The following is a 12,738-nucleotide window of genomic DNA, read 5'->3' as shown; positions in this document are numbered from 1 at the left end:
TGGGAAGAGAGCTGTGAACTAGTGAGGACAGTCTTCTTGATTAAACAGACTTACGCCAAGCTACATTTGTTACGCCAGTGTTTGACAAAAACAAAATGTGTGCCATGGATAGGGTGTGTAAAACCACTTGTGCAATAATATATTCTACCTTAAAAAACAGTTTTTGTTGCGTTCAAAGATGGTTGTGATCTGCGTACTAACCGAATACGTGTGGAGGGGCATCTGGTTTAGTTGTTTTTAATCTTCTTCTTCTTTTTTTTTTTTTAGGTGCACATCATACTGCAGGATGTTTCAAATGGATGCCATCAATTAATATGGTCACCAGTGTTTGATTGACAAGCAGCAAGTGGGCAACACAAGAGAAGAAGCAGGGAACTTGAGCAGAGAAGCTTCAAAGGTAAACGCAAATGTGCTGCATATCATTACACTAAAAGCACTCAGAGTATGAATGCCTTCAATAAGGCTTTCAGAATGCTTTAAATGTGTCATTTAAATGTTAGAGGTTTCACACGTACAGCACATAACGCTAGACCATAACTTACGACCACTGAGTTACACACATTAAAACCATCCTGATGCAGCGCCTCCCACGGAATAATGAATTAACATTAAATTAGGCAAGATTGCTCAGAGATCATCTGTGCATGTGTCATCTAAGTGTGGTTGCAACTGTACAGAGTGTTTAAAGATAGTGGTATTACACGCCGACTTGGCCGTGCGCACAGAAATCAGAAGACTACACAAATGTTGATGTTACACACCGGGGTTCAGGGTTTCTACGCAAAAACATTGCTGCTTAAAATGGTCTAATGGTGGCGCCACCGTCACCAAACTCTTGGCAGACTGCCTAATCTTCCAGGAAATGTGAGTGATGTGCGTGGTGTAGTTTTTGAAGCACCTCTACTGAGCAGGGGTGATTAAGCTCTCATGTCTGACACGTGTAGTTGTGCTGTGTGCAGCAGGCGTGCTGATGGGGTGTGAGCTGATTAATGTGAGTGACTTCCCCTGCGGAGACGTACAGTTGAGTTTGGCGTTTTACATAATGAAGTTCAATTCTGAATTGTTGCTGCTCAAATTTACAGCAGCCTACTTTTTCATTTGTTACACAACAGTACATGATGACTCCTTTAGGGGTGTTGGGTTTTGAGTGGTTTGTGTTTTGAAAAAGTAAACATTTACTTTGAATGCTTTGTATCCTGACACTCTGGCTTCTTGAAGAGCATTAAAGGTTTAGATAGTTACAATAGGGGCACATATTGATTCTGTGCCTGCCTTCATGTAAAACGAAACCCTATGATGTCTCCAGCTCTGTGCTTCAGAAAATGCCAGGTGTAACAAGTGCGCCCGGCATGTTTGACAGCAAGTCATGTTATAGACGTGTGTCGGCCATTATAGAATTTAAAGTCTTCCCTCGATAAAGAGATGCTTTGTTTTACCTTGAAAGGATAATTACTTCCTGGTTTGTACCTCTTTTTTTCATGAACAGCACTAGATAGATAGCAGCATGTGTCTATTCCTGTTTTTCAGTTTGGTTATTGCAGAGGGGATGAAAGATTTTTTAAAGATGTTTTTCCGGGCCGGTGGAACCTTATAACGCTTGCCCGATGGCAGCATCTAAAATCAGTGGTGGAGGGGGTGAGAGGGGTCTTTTGTGATCAGGATGGCTTTAAAACATGGATGCTGACATTGAAGGTCCTTAGCTTCCTCTGCAGGTGGAGGCACTGTTGAGTTTGTTTGTTGTTTTTTTTGAAAATGGTGTCTGCATGCTTGGAAAAGGAGAGGTTGTTGTCCAGGTCAGTTCCCAGGTATTTGAAGGACTCAACCTGCTCCACAAGCTGACCCTGGATGCTGAGTGGTCCGCATATTTAAAAAGGTTCATTCCCTCACTGTCACAGGTGATGTTGTTGGTGTAAACAGAAAAGAGAACAGGAGATAAAACACCTATGTTTAAAATCGGCTTGTTTGATTTAAAACCAATAAAAAGTTTTAAAAAGTTCCTGATCCATAAAACCAGTGTGGGATGAACTCGGAGGCCTAATCGGGTTTACAGCAGGGTATCTATGTGCACAGTGTTAAAAGCAGAGGAGAAGTCCATAAATAGGATCCTGGTGTGAGGGTGTGGAGAGTCCTGGTGCTTATTGACGGTGAGACTTGCATCTTCCACACCTCACTTCGCTTTGTAGGCAGACTGAAAGGGATCCATTTTGTGTGACAGCATTTTGGCCAGAAGGTCACACAGGACCCTCTCCATGCTTTTGCACAGCACAGAAGTCAGGGACACTGGTCTGTTGTCCTTCAGCTCCTTAGCTGGTGTCTTCTTGGAGATGGGAATTACATTAGATTCCTCCCACAATTATAGTAGATTCCTTCCATTCCTTCCAAAGACCTTTTCCAAGCATTTGCAGAAATTGAATTTGGCACCGATAAAAGGGCAGTCTTAATGTTCCTCCCTATGGATGTGTTTCCGACCCTCATGGAAAAGGTAGATAGATAGATAGATAGATAGATAGATAGGTTTTATTTGTCACATGCACAGTTATACATAGTACAATGCACAGTGAAATGTATTCTTGTACCTGCAGCCAGTAGTAAAAAAAAAAAAGTAAAAGTACTACAGTAAAACAGTAGCAATTGCAAATTCCTTAACACACAAGGTAAACAATATAAGTGTAAATGTACACTGAGAAAAATAAAATAAAATATACACTGTAATATAGAATAAAATATAGACGGTAAAACTCAAGTGTAAACTTAGAGGGGGTAGTTTGTATATATACACACATTTACAGTATTTAGCAGCTATGTGAGTAAAGTGCAATGGTGCAGTGGTATTTAAGTCCGGTTAAGGCTCAGAGTTGAGCAGGCGGATGGCATGTGGGTAGAAACTCTTCTTCAGCCTCAGGCATCGGAAACACCGACCTGATGGCAGTAGAGAGAAGAGAGAGTGTCTGGGGTGACTGGGCTGTTTCAGGATCTTCTTGGCCCTTAACCTGCAACGTTTGGTATAAATGTCCTGCAGGTTGGGGAGGGGGGTTCTGATGATCCGCTCTGCTGAATGGACCACCTTTTTGAGGGCCAGGAAATCCTACCTGGTACAGTTTCCCATCCAGGTGGTGATGCTCCCACAAAAGATGCTCTCGATGGTGCAGGTTCGTGCATATGATTGACTGTCATGATGCACACAAAGCTCTAACCCACTTTTTTCCCTTTAAACCAAGTATTGTTTAAATGAAATCTATACTTCACAGAAAAGATAAGTTCCTCTCCCACACTGGGTGAACACGTTGAAAGGTCTGTTGATGGTGAGAGCTTTGTAGAGGCTGCAGCGCCAGCTTTGCCATATTCCTTTGTGACATAAAAAAGGGAGTTGATTGTGCGCGTGATCATTTACCCCTGACATTAGCCTAACTTTTTTGTGTGCTGTATGTGTCACATCTCATTTATCATACTGGGAATGCAAGGAGTTCAGGATGGAGGGCTGAGGCGCAGAATGTGAATAACTGGCTTCTCATTTTTAATATGAAGACAGTGACATTACCACAACAGAATAATCTGAAACCAGAAAAAGGTTTGACCAGGATTGTCAGTCTCCCTCGATCTGTCAACAGTACTGAGGCAAGGTTACTCTTGCAAAATGGGAGACATATAAAGTCACATCAAATCCCTGGCCTGATGTTGTTTGTTCCAGAGTGTGGCTGATAAACACCCATCAATATTGCAGGATGTTCTTCACTGATAAAATGTTTGCACACATAGCTGAACGGCAACACTGATGCTTCAACAGTCTGCCTCCGGAATCAATAAAGCCCCTTGAGGGATGCTGGTTTTTCTTCTTTACGCTGTTTTAAATGGTATCCTTTGAAGACTACCTGCCTTGGGACTCCCACTCTCCAGCTCGTGTCACATGTTACACCAGCCAGAAGCATCCGCTCGCTCAGCTAGTGCCTCCGTTTCAATTACAGCACACAGTTTGGAGCACAAATTTACCATATCTCCACACTGTGTGTTAAACGTGCATTGCTTGCTGTGTCGCCTCCTAAAAGACACACATGCACACACACACACACAAAAAAAACCTAAGGCTTCAGCAGTGTTTGTTGTGTGTAGCCCTTCTGCGGTTGTTTGTACAGCAGACGATGTACTCAGAGCGCAGAGGCATGTTTTGCTGGTGTTGATGCTGTCAGTGCATTCTGCAGGAATACAAAGCAGCCACAAGCTACTTTTGGTTAGGCGATGCATTATTAAATTCTAGGTGACCTGAAGCCCCTGAAGATGTGTATGATTTATCAGGGAATCTCAGGAGGAATTGATCTTTGCAGGCCGGCCTAAACTCATCCCGAGCAACAGTTCTAAATGTAAACCTGATGTACCGTTTCTTTTAAGAACAAACAAAAGGAGGGTGCAGCCTCATCACGACTAAAGCAGTGTCCGTGAAAAGGTTTTGTTTGTTAGTGGCCGACTCAGGCTGAGTCTGGTCTTTAGTTTGTAATGATTCACAGTGAGCTGTAAAACAGCTCTTCACACTGAGTGTCTCTCAGCTGACCGAAAGACAACAAGGCACTTGAAAGGAATCGTTATCCTTTCTCCACAATTTATAGAATCCTTACTTGAAGATGTTCCAATAAATATGTTTATAAAAATAATAATGTATGAATGAGTAATGTGATGGGAGGCGCTCAAATTATCACAGTAAATCTGAGGTTTGCCTCCGCTGTACGGAGCTTTTGGGCTCATAGTTCAGCTTTGATGTTCTGGTTCAGTCAGTACCCGCCACTGCAACACTAGCTTATTAGAAGCACCACACATTTGATACTTCAGCTGGAAGAATAAGAGTTTATTCTTTAAACAGAATATTCTTAAGTCTGAAACCTGAGGAGAGTTACCAGCAAACAAACAGGCTAATTCATCTGACAGCAGACACAAAAGCCAAATTCTTCAGTGACTTGTGAGGATAATGACTCATTAAAAACCCTACGGACTGCTCAAAGAGTTGATTATTCCAAGCTTTCCTTTTAAATGTGATTCTATTGGAGCTGCGTTGAGCGGCTGTCAGAGGTATTGGAATTTGAAGTACTGCTGCGTCGGCTCCAGCCTCAAGCTGAAAGTAGCTAGGGCTCTGCAAAAACCACCAAATAGAGCTGGTTATTGTGCTGTGATAAAATTAGACTGCTGATAGTGAACCAGAACTGTAATGTTAAGGAGTGTGAAACCAGAACAACCCTTAAGCTCCACGGAGTACAGTGTTGTAGCCAGGGAAACATTTTAAGCGAAGTCCAGAAGCAAATGTAGCGGGGGTTTATGCACAGCTGTAAAATGGTAGATTTTGTTTTGTTGAGTTTAAGACATGTCATTTCTTGCACTCTGGTTAATTTTTAATGCATAAGCAAACTGACTTTAAGGACTAACAGGTGAAACCTAACTATTATCCTAACTATTTTAAACTTAATATTAATACTACAGTGGTGCCGCATGATCTGAATCTTAATCATCTACGACTACGTCGACATAATCGTCATCACAGTCATGCTTGTAGGATTTATGTTCACACTTGTAGTAGGCATTCCTTCTCTCACGAATCATTTTATATTGACAAGCCTGTTGTGTGTGCACCATGCACACATACAATACATATGACAACATACTAACAAGACATTAAATTAAGAGTAGATTGAAATAAGAATACAATAAATATGGTCAAGCTAAGACAGTAAATCTCACAGAGCCAATGTGAAGTCACTGAGTGTTGACTATGTCAGTGTGCTCATGGTGTGCTCAGGGAAATTAATTTTGAATCTGTTATTATGGTTTAGCTTTATAAGGATAATGTATAGTAATTCAAAATGCATTAAGGTGAATTCACCTCTTACCATCAACTCACTTCTAAGGCATTTTGAATAGCTCCTGTAAATTCAGTACGCCAGCCCCTCCTTGTGAGTAAAGATGTTTCTGTTACGGACATGAATGGGTTAAAAACAATCAGTTGATACGGGGTGCTCTCCCACCTACGTCGGTTCTTTCAGGCCGGTGTGAACACAGCTATCGTACTCTGTTCCAGAACCAATGAACCGAGCTGAGCCTGGTGAGAGAGGGTGGTCAGTGGTGATGGTCTCTGTGTTGGACAGTACCACAGGTAACATTAACATTAGTATTTATAAGGTGACCGTAGTGACCATGCAGTCTCTCTTTGTGGAATAGGTTCATAGCCAACTTCTGACACAATCTTTGGGGGGCTTGTGGACTAGAGTTTAGAGAGGTGTATGCGGGCCCTTGAGGTACCAAACCCCTAAAACTGGTTGAACGCAGAGAACAAATTTCCCCAGTTTGGGATCAAATACTGTACGTACATTTTTGCTTTCTAATAAAGGGACGCAGATCAGTCAGACACTCGAACGGTACTCCTGAGACTCTGTCAGTGTTCTTGTCTCTGTCTCTGAATGTGACAGAAACACGTTCACTTATCCCTGAGGAATGAGTTTTAATTTGTTGGAGTGAGTTTTATTTCGAGGATCAATACAAACATATTGCATATATAGCAGGGGGATTTATAACATTGTCAAGACAAGATCACATAATAAAATCATGTTCCTTCATGTACACACACACACACACACACACACACACACACACACACACACATATATATATATATTTGTGTATATACACTGCCAAATGTCAGCCTATCCGGGGTCGGAGGGAGAAGGCAGAGTCGAGTCAGGCGGTAATAATATGTTTGAGTTCATCACTTCAAACAACAGCTGTTGTATGCATGTAGCCATCTATTGTTCAGAAATATTAATTACAGATGCAGAAATACACACAAGAAAAATCTAAACATAGATATGGGCCTATAAGGTTGGTTGTATTTATGTAGATATCGTAATAATCCCAAATAACTGATGACTGAAGGGCAAGGATGATAATTCGTCGAGTTAGTTTCACAAAAATGGTGTACAAACTAAAAACAGTTCTGTGTTCACGTGGGTTTGAAATCTTAATAAGAGAGCTGCCAATCAGTAGACTGTGATCACATTATGTACATGTACCCCAGTCAGATTAGACCTCCTCAACACAGTGTTTGTCTTCTAAGTACGAACCCCCCCATGGCATCTGTGTATTCACGCCAGGCTTATTATTTTTTCTCTACACACAAAACAAGGTCAAAAGTAATCAGGTCTCAAATGGAAAAACAGTCTCGTGACGGTATCAGTGTGGCGACATCTGACAGGTGAGTGACACCTGTGACAGGTAAAAGTGGGGCACAAAACATCACTCTGCCTCTTTTCATTTCTGTGAACGGAACGAAGTGATCTAAGCGGCAGACACGGTTGAATTAATTTTGTGATTGTTAATTTAAGACCTTGGGTGTTGTTTTTACTCAACAACAGATTCATCCACACACAAACGGTTGCAGCTACGGTTTGGTCATTGCACCAGGTTTGTTGCTTTGAAAGGACAACCACAGCATTCATGTTAAAAACAACACAACATGATATATGAGAACACTGTAACTGGCGCTGAGTCAGGATACGCTACAACAATACAAACACAAGAAGATACGCTATGTGTTGCAGAAACAGTATGACAGAATTTATTCAACACCAGAGAACAAAATGTGACTTTTGTTGTCAAGAACAGATCAGAGAGGGTAAACCACTGGAGCAAGGTATCTTTTATTTTTGCATCTTGAGTTGTTCTCTGTAAAGATGCAAAAACATGATGAACTATAAACCCATAACACTCGCAGATTCTGCCCAGTTTTAACGCCGCCACATAAGCCTGGCAGACATACGGCTCAGACAGCAATCAAGGGGAACAGCGGGCTGACCGTTTATATAGTCACTATGCCATCACAAAAATAACGGGTTGTCAGATCTAGTGATCAAATCTTCAGGTTTTTTTGGGAGGAATAAAAGACGCCCACTGAAAAACAAATCAATCACAAAAGAAATCTCATTGCTTGTGCGACGGTTTTCCTCCACAGAGGCTGATCTCCTTGAGTGAGTAAGCTGGAACAAAACAAATGACCGTGTCGAAGCTTTGTCAAATCCACTGCTTGACAACCCGATTGCACTCACTGTTTTATTATTCATGTGCCTGTACCAGCTCTGGATGGTTCGGCCTAAATTCCAGAACAGGTTCTCTGTGTGAAGGAGACAACATTAGGAGCATTACATTAGAGAACTGGCTTGCTTGAGCTCTCAAATCAAAATTACCCGTTGAACCTTATCCCCTGTAAATTGTCTCCTGACTGGAAAAGGGACTTTCAATAAAGTCTAGGGTTTTGGAAACTCATGAAGATGGCAGAGGTGGAAAAAACAAATTTTTTAGGGAATGAGTGATGATAATTCTGGGAGATTGTAATATCTTAGGGGAAATGAGGTACATCTTAATAACATGTAATTTATTAGTGGTGACCTTTGAGCCATTGAAACGCCTACTTGACTTTCTTTCTATTTTGTACTCAGCCATTGTGGAAGTTTCAAACTATAATTTGGTTGGAAGTTAACATTTTGAGGGTAAAAAAAACTCAGTGGAAGTCAGTCTTATTTATATAGTGTCAATAAGAATCCATATTGTCTCAGGAGGCTTTAAAGAACAGAACCACATTTTATATATCTTTCATATGTTCTGTATTTTTATATCATTATCATACTTTTCTATCACATTGTACATTGTACACTCTTGTACAATGCAAATTTTAACTAATCACTATCATCTCTCCATAAATATTTTTGTAATGTTTTATCTTGTTGAAAAGGAAACATCATATCTGAAGTAGGAAAGTACCTACATGTGACACCATGGTGGCATTTTAAGATAAAAATTAAAACATTTAAAGAAAATAGAATGCTGGCTAGATAACAGCCTTATCTTTGCCAAAAGCAGGTTGTCATTTGTTCACAAATGTTCATCGGTTACACAGATTCATGCCCTCTTTTACCTCTGTGTCTTACATATCTGCAGTATTTGCAAGTAGCCTGTCCTTCGATGGAGATCCCTAATGCAGTTTATTTTCTTTCAATCACACCGAAAAGAAACATTTAGAATGATTCATGTGGATATGATGTTTATTGGACAGCTGCAGGGAGATCGCTCTAATAGCTGCAATATACACAGTTCACACTCTGTCTTGTGGGTCTCCACATTTCTCTGAATCTCTATAAAGGGTTCAAAGTTTGCACGTCCGACTGAGACAGATTATTAGGAGATATGACAGGTTGAAAAAAAAAAACCCAGAATTACTATTGAATTTGGTACAGTTTCAAAGAGCAGATAGTGTGTACTTTTAATCTTGTTTTAATGTAGTGGAAAGAATCTTAAATCCTAATGTTGTAAGGGGTCAGGACAAGATTCATGCTGTGTAACAAACATTTCCATGAATCTGCTCCATAGTGGGACAGGGAAGACAAGTGGGATGTTTCCCGTCTGTATCCCTTCACTGGTTGTCACTCAGCCAGACGGGGTTCACTAATAACATCAGATGCGCAACCACTTTGTGACAGGGAAACCCGCTCTCGTACGACGGACAACACTATCTGGAAGTTTAATCAAAGACTCTTGAGTGTGCTAATTTCTTCAAGCCCTGGACTGTAATTCAAACTTTAAGAAGTTAAAGGTGACGCTGGCACAATGTGAAAGCAGCTTCCAGCAATTAACAACATACAGAAAGGTATACAATACAGTGCGGAAATTAATGAGGAGAAAAAGTCACATTTGATTGACCTCTTGTGGTGAAAGGACTCTGTAGATTATTTCTCTGCAAGCAATTAGCATGTGTAGGGCATGTTGGTTAATTAAAAACTCTAGAAGAGTTGTCTGAAATATTTTTTACATTGACCTCAGCGTGATTGAGCTGCTGGCTGCTGTTATCCACATTTACATCATACACTATAAACCATTATTACACACAATTACAGCTCTGTCAGTGTCAGTAAGGATGAGTCTTTGTTCATAAGACCTGCAGGCTCTGCTGTGGAAGACTGTATAGAAGGAAGCTAATTGTTCATATCTACACTAAAGTCATTTATTTTTTTTAAACCACCTTCTTGGACATTTGCTTTTCAAATTTTCAATGTCCTGCCAGCTCTGTCTCATCAATTACAACTGTGAATATGCAGAGAGAAAGCGAGCAGTGGGACACGCTGCTTTCAAAGCCAGTGAAACACACTCAGGGGAGGTGTTTCTTTTGTTTTCTCCAAATGACTCAAGTTTGCACGTAGCTTATCATCTTTCAAACACAGGCGCTCTCGTCTGGTGAGCAGCAGCTCCAATTTGTGCTCTCGAGTCGTGTGTCTCTCACAAACATCAAGTGTTCAAGAAAGCCGGAGGTCTGTACGTATATTCACTCTCCCGTCCTCCAGGATCTCATCTGTGTTATGGGTTCACCAGATATTTGCTTCACTAACAATTACATTACTTGCCACCCTATTTGAATCCCAGAGCAATCCCAACACGAACCAGAAGGATGTGAACCGCTTCCAATTTTGCTTTTTGAAAGGCTGTGAATATTGGTTCTTAGGTCTCCCACAGCACACAGAAACAATGTCAATAGTCACACTGAGCAATTTGCTTTCTATTTGCAAGTCCACCTGCGTCTCTGCGCGGGTCTCCATAACCACAGCCTGTTCATCTCATTCGCAACTGACCTTTTATGAAATGCTTCCAAATTTACTCCGTCGCTCCTTTTTGTTCACTGGGGGGTGTCACTTGTACTCCTCGACCGGACTCTTATCATTTTTAGCAGATGATTTCTGCTAGACAGTCGTTCATTGTTAAAAATATGTTTGGGGAGAGCATTTTCTCTTTTCAGCCGTGGTTCTTACAGGCGCAAAATGTGTGTCCGCACTCTCACAGTAAATGCTGCATTTAAAGCCTGTTATTAAATGGGGTCAGTGGGAGTATAACACCATCACAGTCTCCTCAAAGGCTCTCGCCACAGCGGACAATTAAAACACTTCATGCTGGTTTAGCAAAGGAACTTTGTTAAAACAAAAAGCCACTTCATGCTACGTGTTGTTTTCATAGAAGAAGAGATGGAAAATCTGATGATTGGAGCCGTTCCAAAGTCCAACTGCGACGTACAGTAGACAGAAATCACAAAAAGCTTCTGCATCTGTCTCTGTGTTAAAAGTGGCACATTCTGAACCTTTGAACTTACCAGACCATTTACACACACCGCATGCTTTGTATAGCTGCTTCCGTATCCATTACTATTCTTGATGTTCAAGAGATTATGTTGAATTTGTCTGGTGGAAGAATGGAAGATAGGAGCTAGCACCACCCACAGAATGAGTTTCCGTCAACACAATGAATTGTATGTGCGTCCCACGATTCTGCAATCTCCAAGGGTTTTATCTCTCAAGTAAAATATCCCACATTATTCCCAGAGGCAGAACTACACTGTTGTTTCCCGACTGTTATAAATCCCCGGGGATGGTTTTAGGGACATATTTTGATTCTGTTCATCGGTGCTGGAAATATGTAACGAAGGTCAAAGCCCTACACTTCTGTCACGCTTTTTTGTGTTCTTGATCTCAGATAATAAAAGCTTGACAGCATTCTTCACAACAAACTCTGTTTGCACTTTTATAGAAGGCTTCTGAGGAACCTCTTCTAAAGCAGCATTCATTTATTTATTCCTTTATTTATTTTTTATGTAATTTGTCAAATCATTAACAGACAACAGGTGACAGTCACATAAAGTACAACCGAGCACTCAACTCATACCTGAACCATCTCAACCTGTCTTATTACAGGAGCCTCTGTTCATAACAAATCTTTAACCTGTCATAAAACACTTCTGCTTGTTCTTTCTAAGAGTAAGGTCATGTTTTGTGTAAATACGAAGCTACCTACAAGCAATTAGCTTAGCATAGAAACAAGCCGATGTTTCCTGATACAGCTGATGGTTTCCGGGCCAAGAGCAGTTTAAAAATCACCAAATCGCACACAAAACTGCCCAATATATGAGATTGATATTTCGTTTGGTACTTTAACCATCCAGATTGATTAGACTTGTGTAGCTGATCACAAAAAAAAGTCCATTGATAGGCCTATGGGCTGCTTCTCTACTCATTAAAAAAGCAGCGCACTGCAGCTAGCCTGAACGTAGCAGCTTCCAGCAAAGCTTTACAACATTTTTGTTTAATTTGTGCATTAACCTCATTGCAGGTTTATGAGACGTTCTGGTTTTATGGGGATTCATGTGACCATTTACTGTTGTGACATCCTGCAGTCAAAAACGGAAGAAAAAAGCTAGACAGCGTTCAGATCTCTCTTTTGGCAGTTTTTAACGTCATAACTGGAAAATTTCGATATGATCAAAACTCACAAGTCGTGACATGTTTGCTTTTTTCCGGAAATGACGGAGGTCAATGGTAAGTTAAGACTGTATATAGCAGATTAGCAGTATAGCAGTTTCTTTGCAGTTTACAATGTGTGTGATTAAAATACTGACATTCCCAACGACCTCTTTTTCTCGTTATGACTTTACATTAAGATACGATGTGTGACGCCCCTGCCCCTGTGGGCATGTGTGGGTGTGGTTTCATTCTGAGGCTGATTGCGATAACTCGGGGCACCTGTTCCCAGTGCCCATTAGTCTTTGGCTGCCACCACTCCTTCAGTTTAAATGAGAGGCTGTGCGAGGGATCACGGTCTCTCTGACTGACTGACTTTCTAACCGCTGTCTGTTTGCCTCCCACAGGTGCCTTCGGTGTGGTTCCCGAGCGGACCTTA

Source organism: Chelon labrosus, assembly GCF_963514085.1.
Source record: "Chelon labrosus genome assembly, chromosome: 7".
Lineage (NCBI taxonomy): Eukaryota > Metazoa > Chordata > Actinopteri > Mugiliformes > Mugilidae > Chelon > Chelon labrosus.
This window is presented reverse-complemented; position numbering follows the sequence as displayed.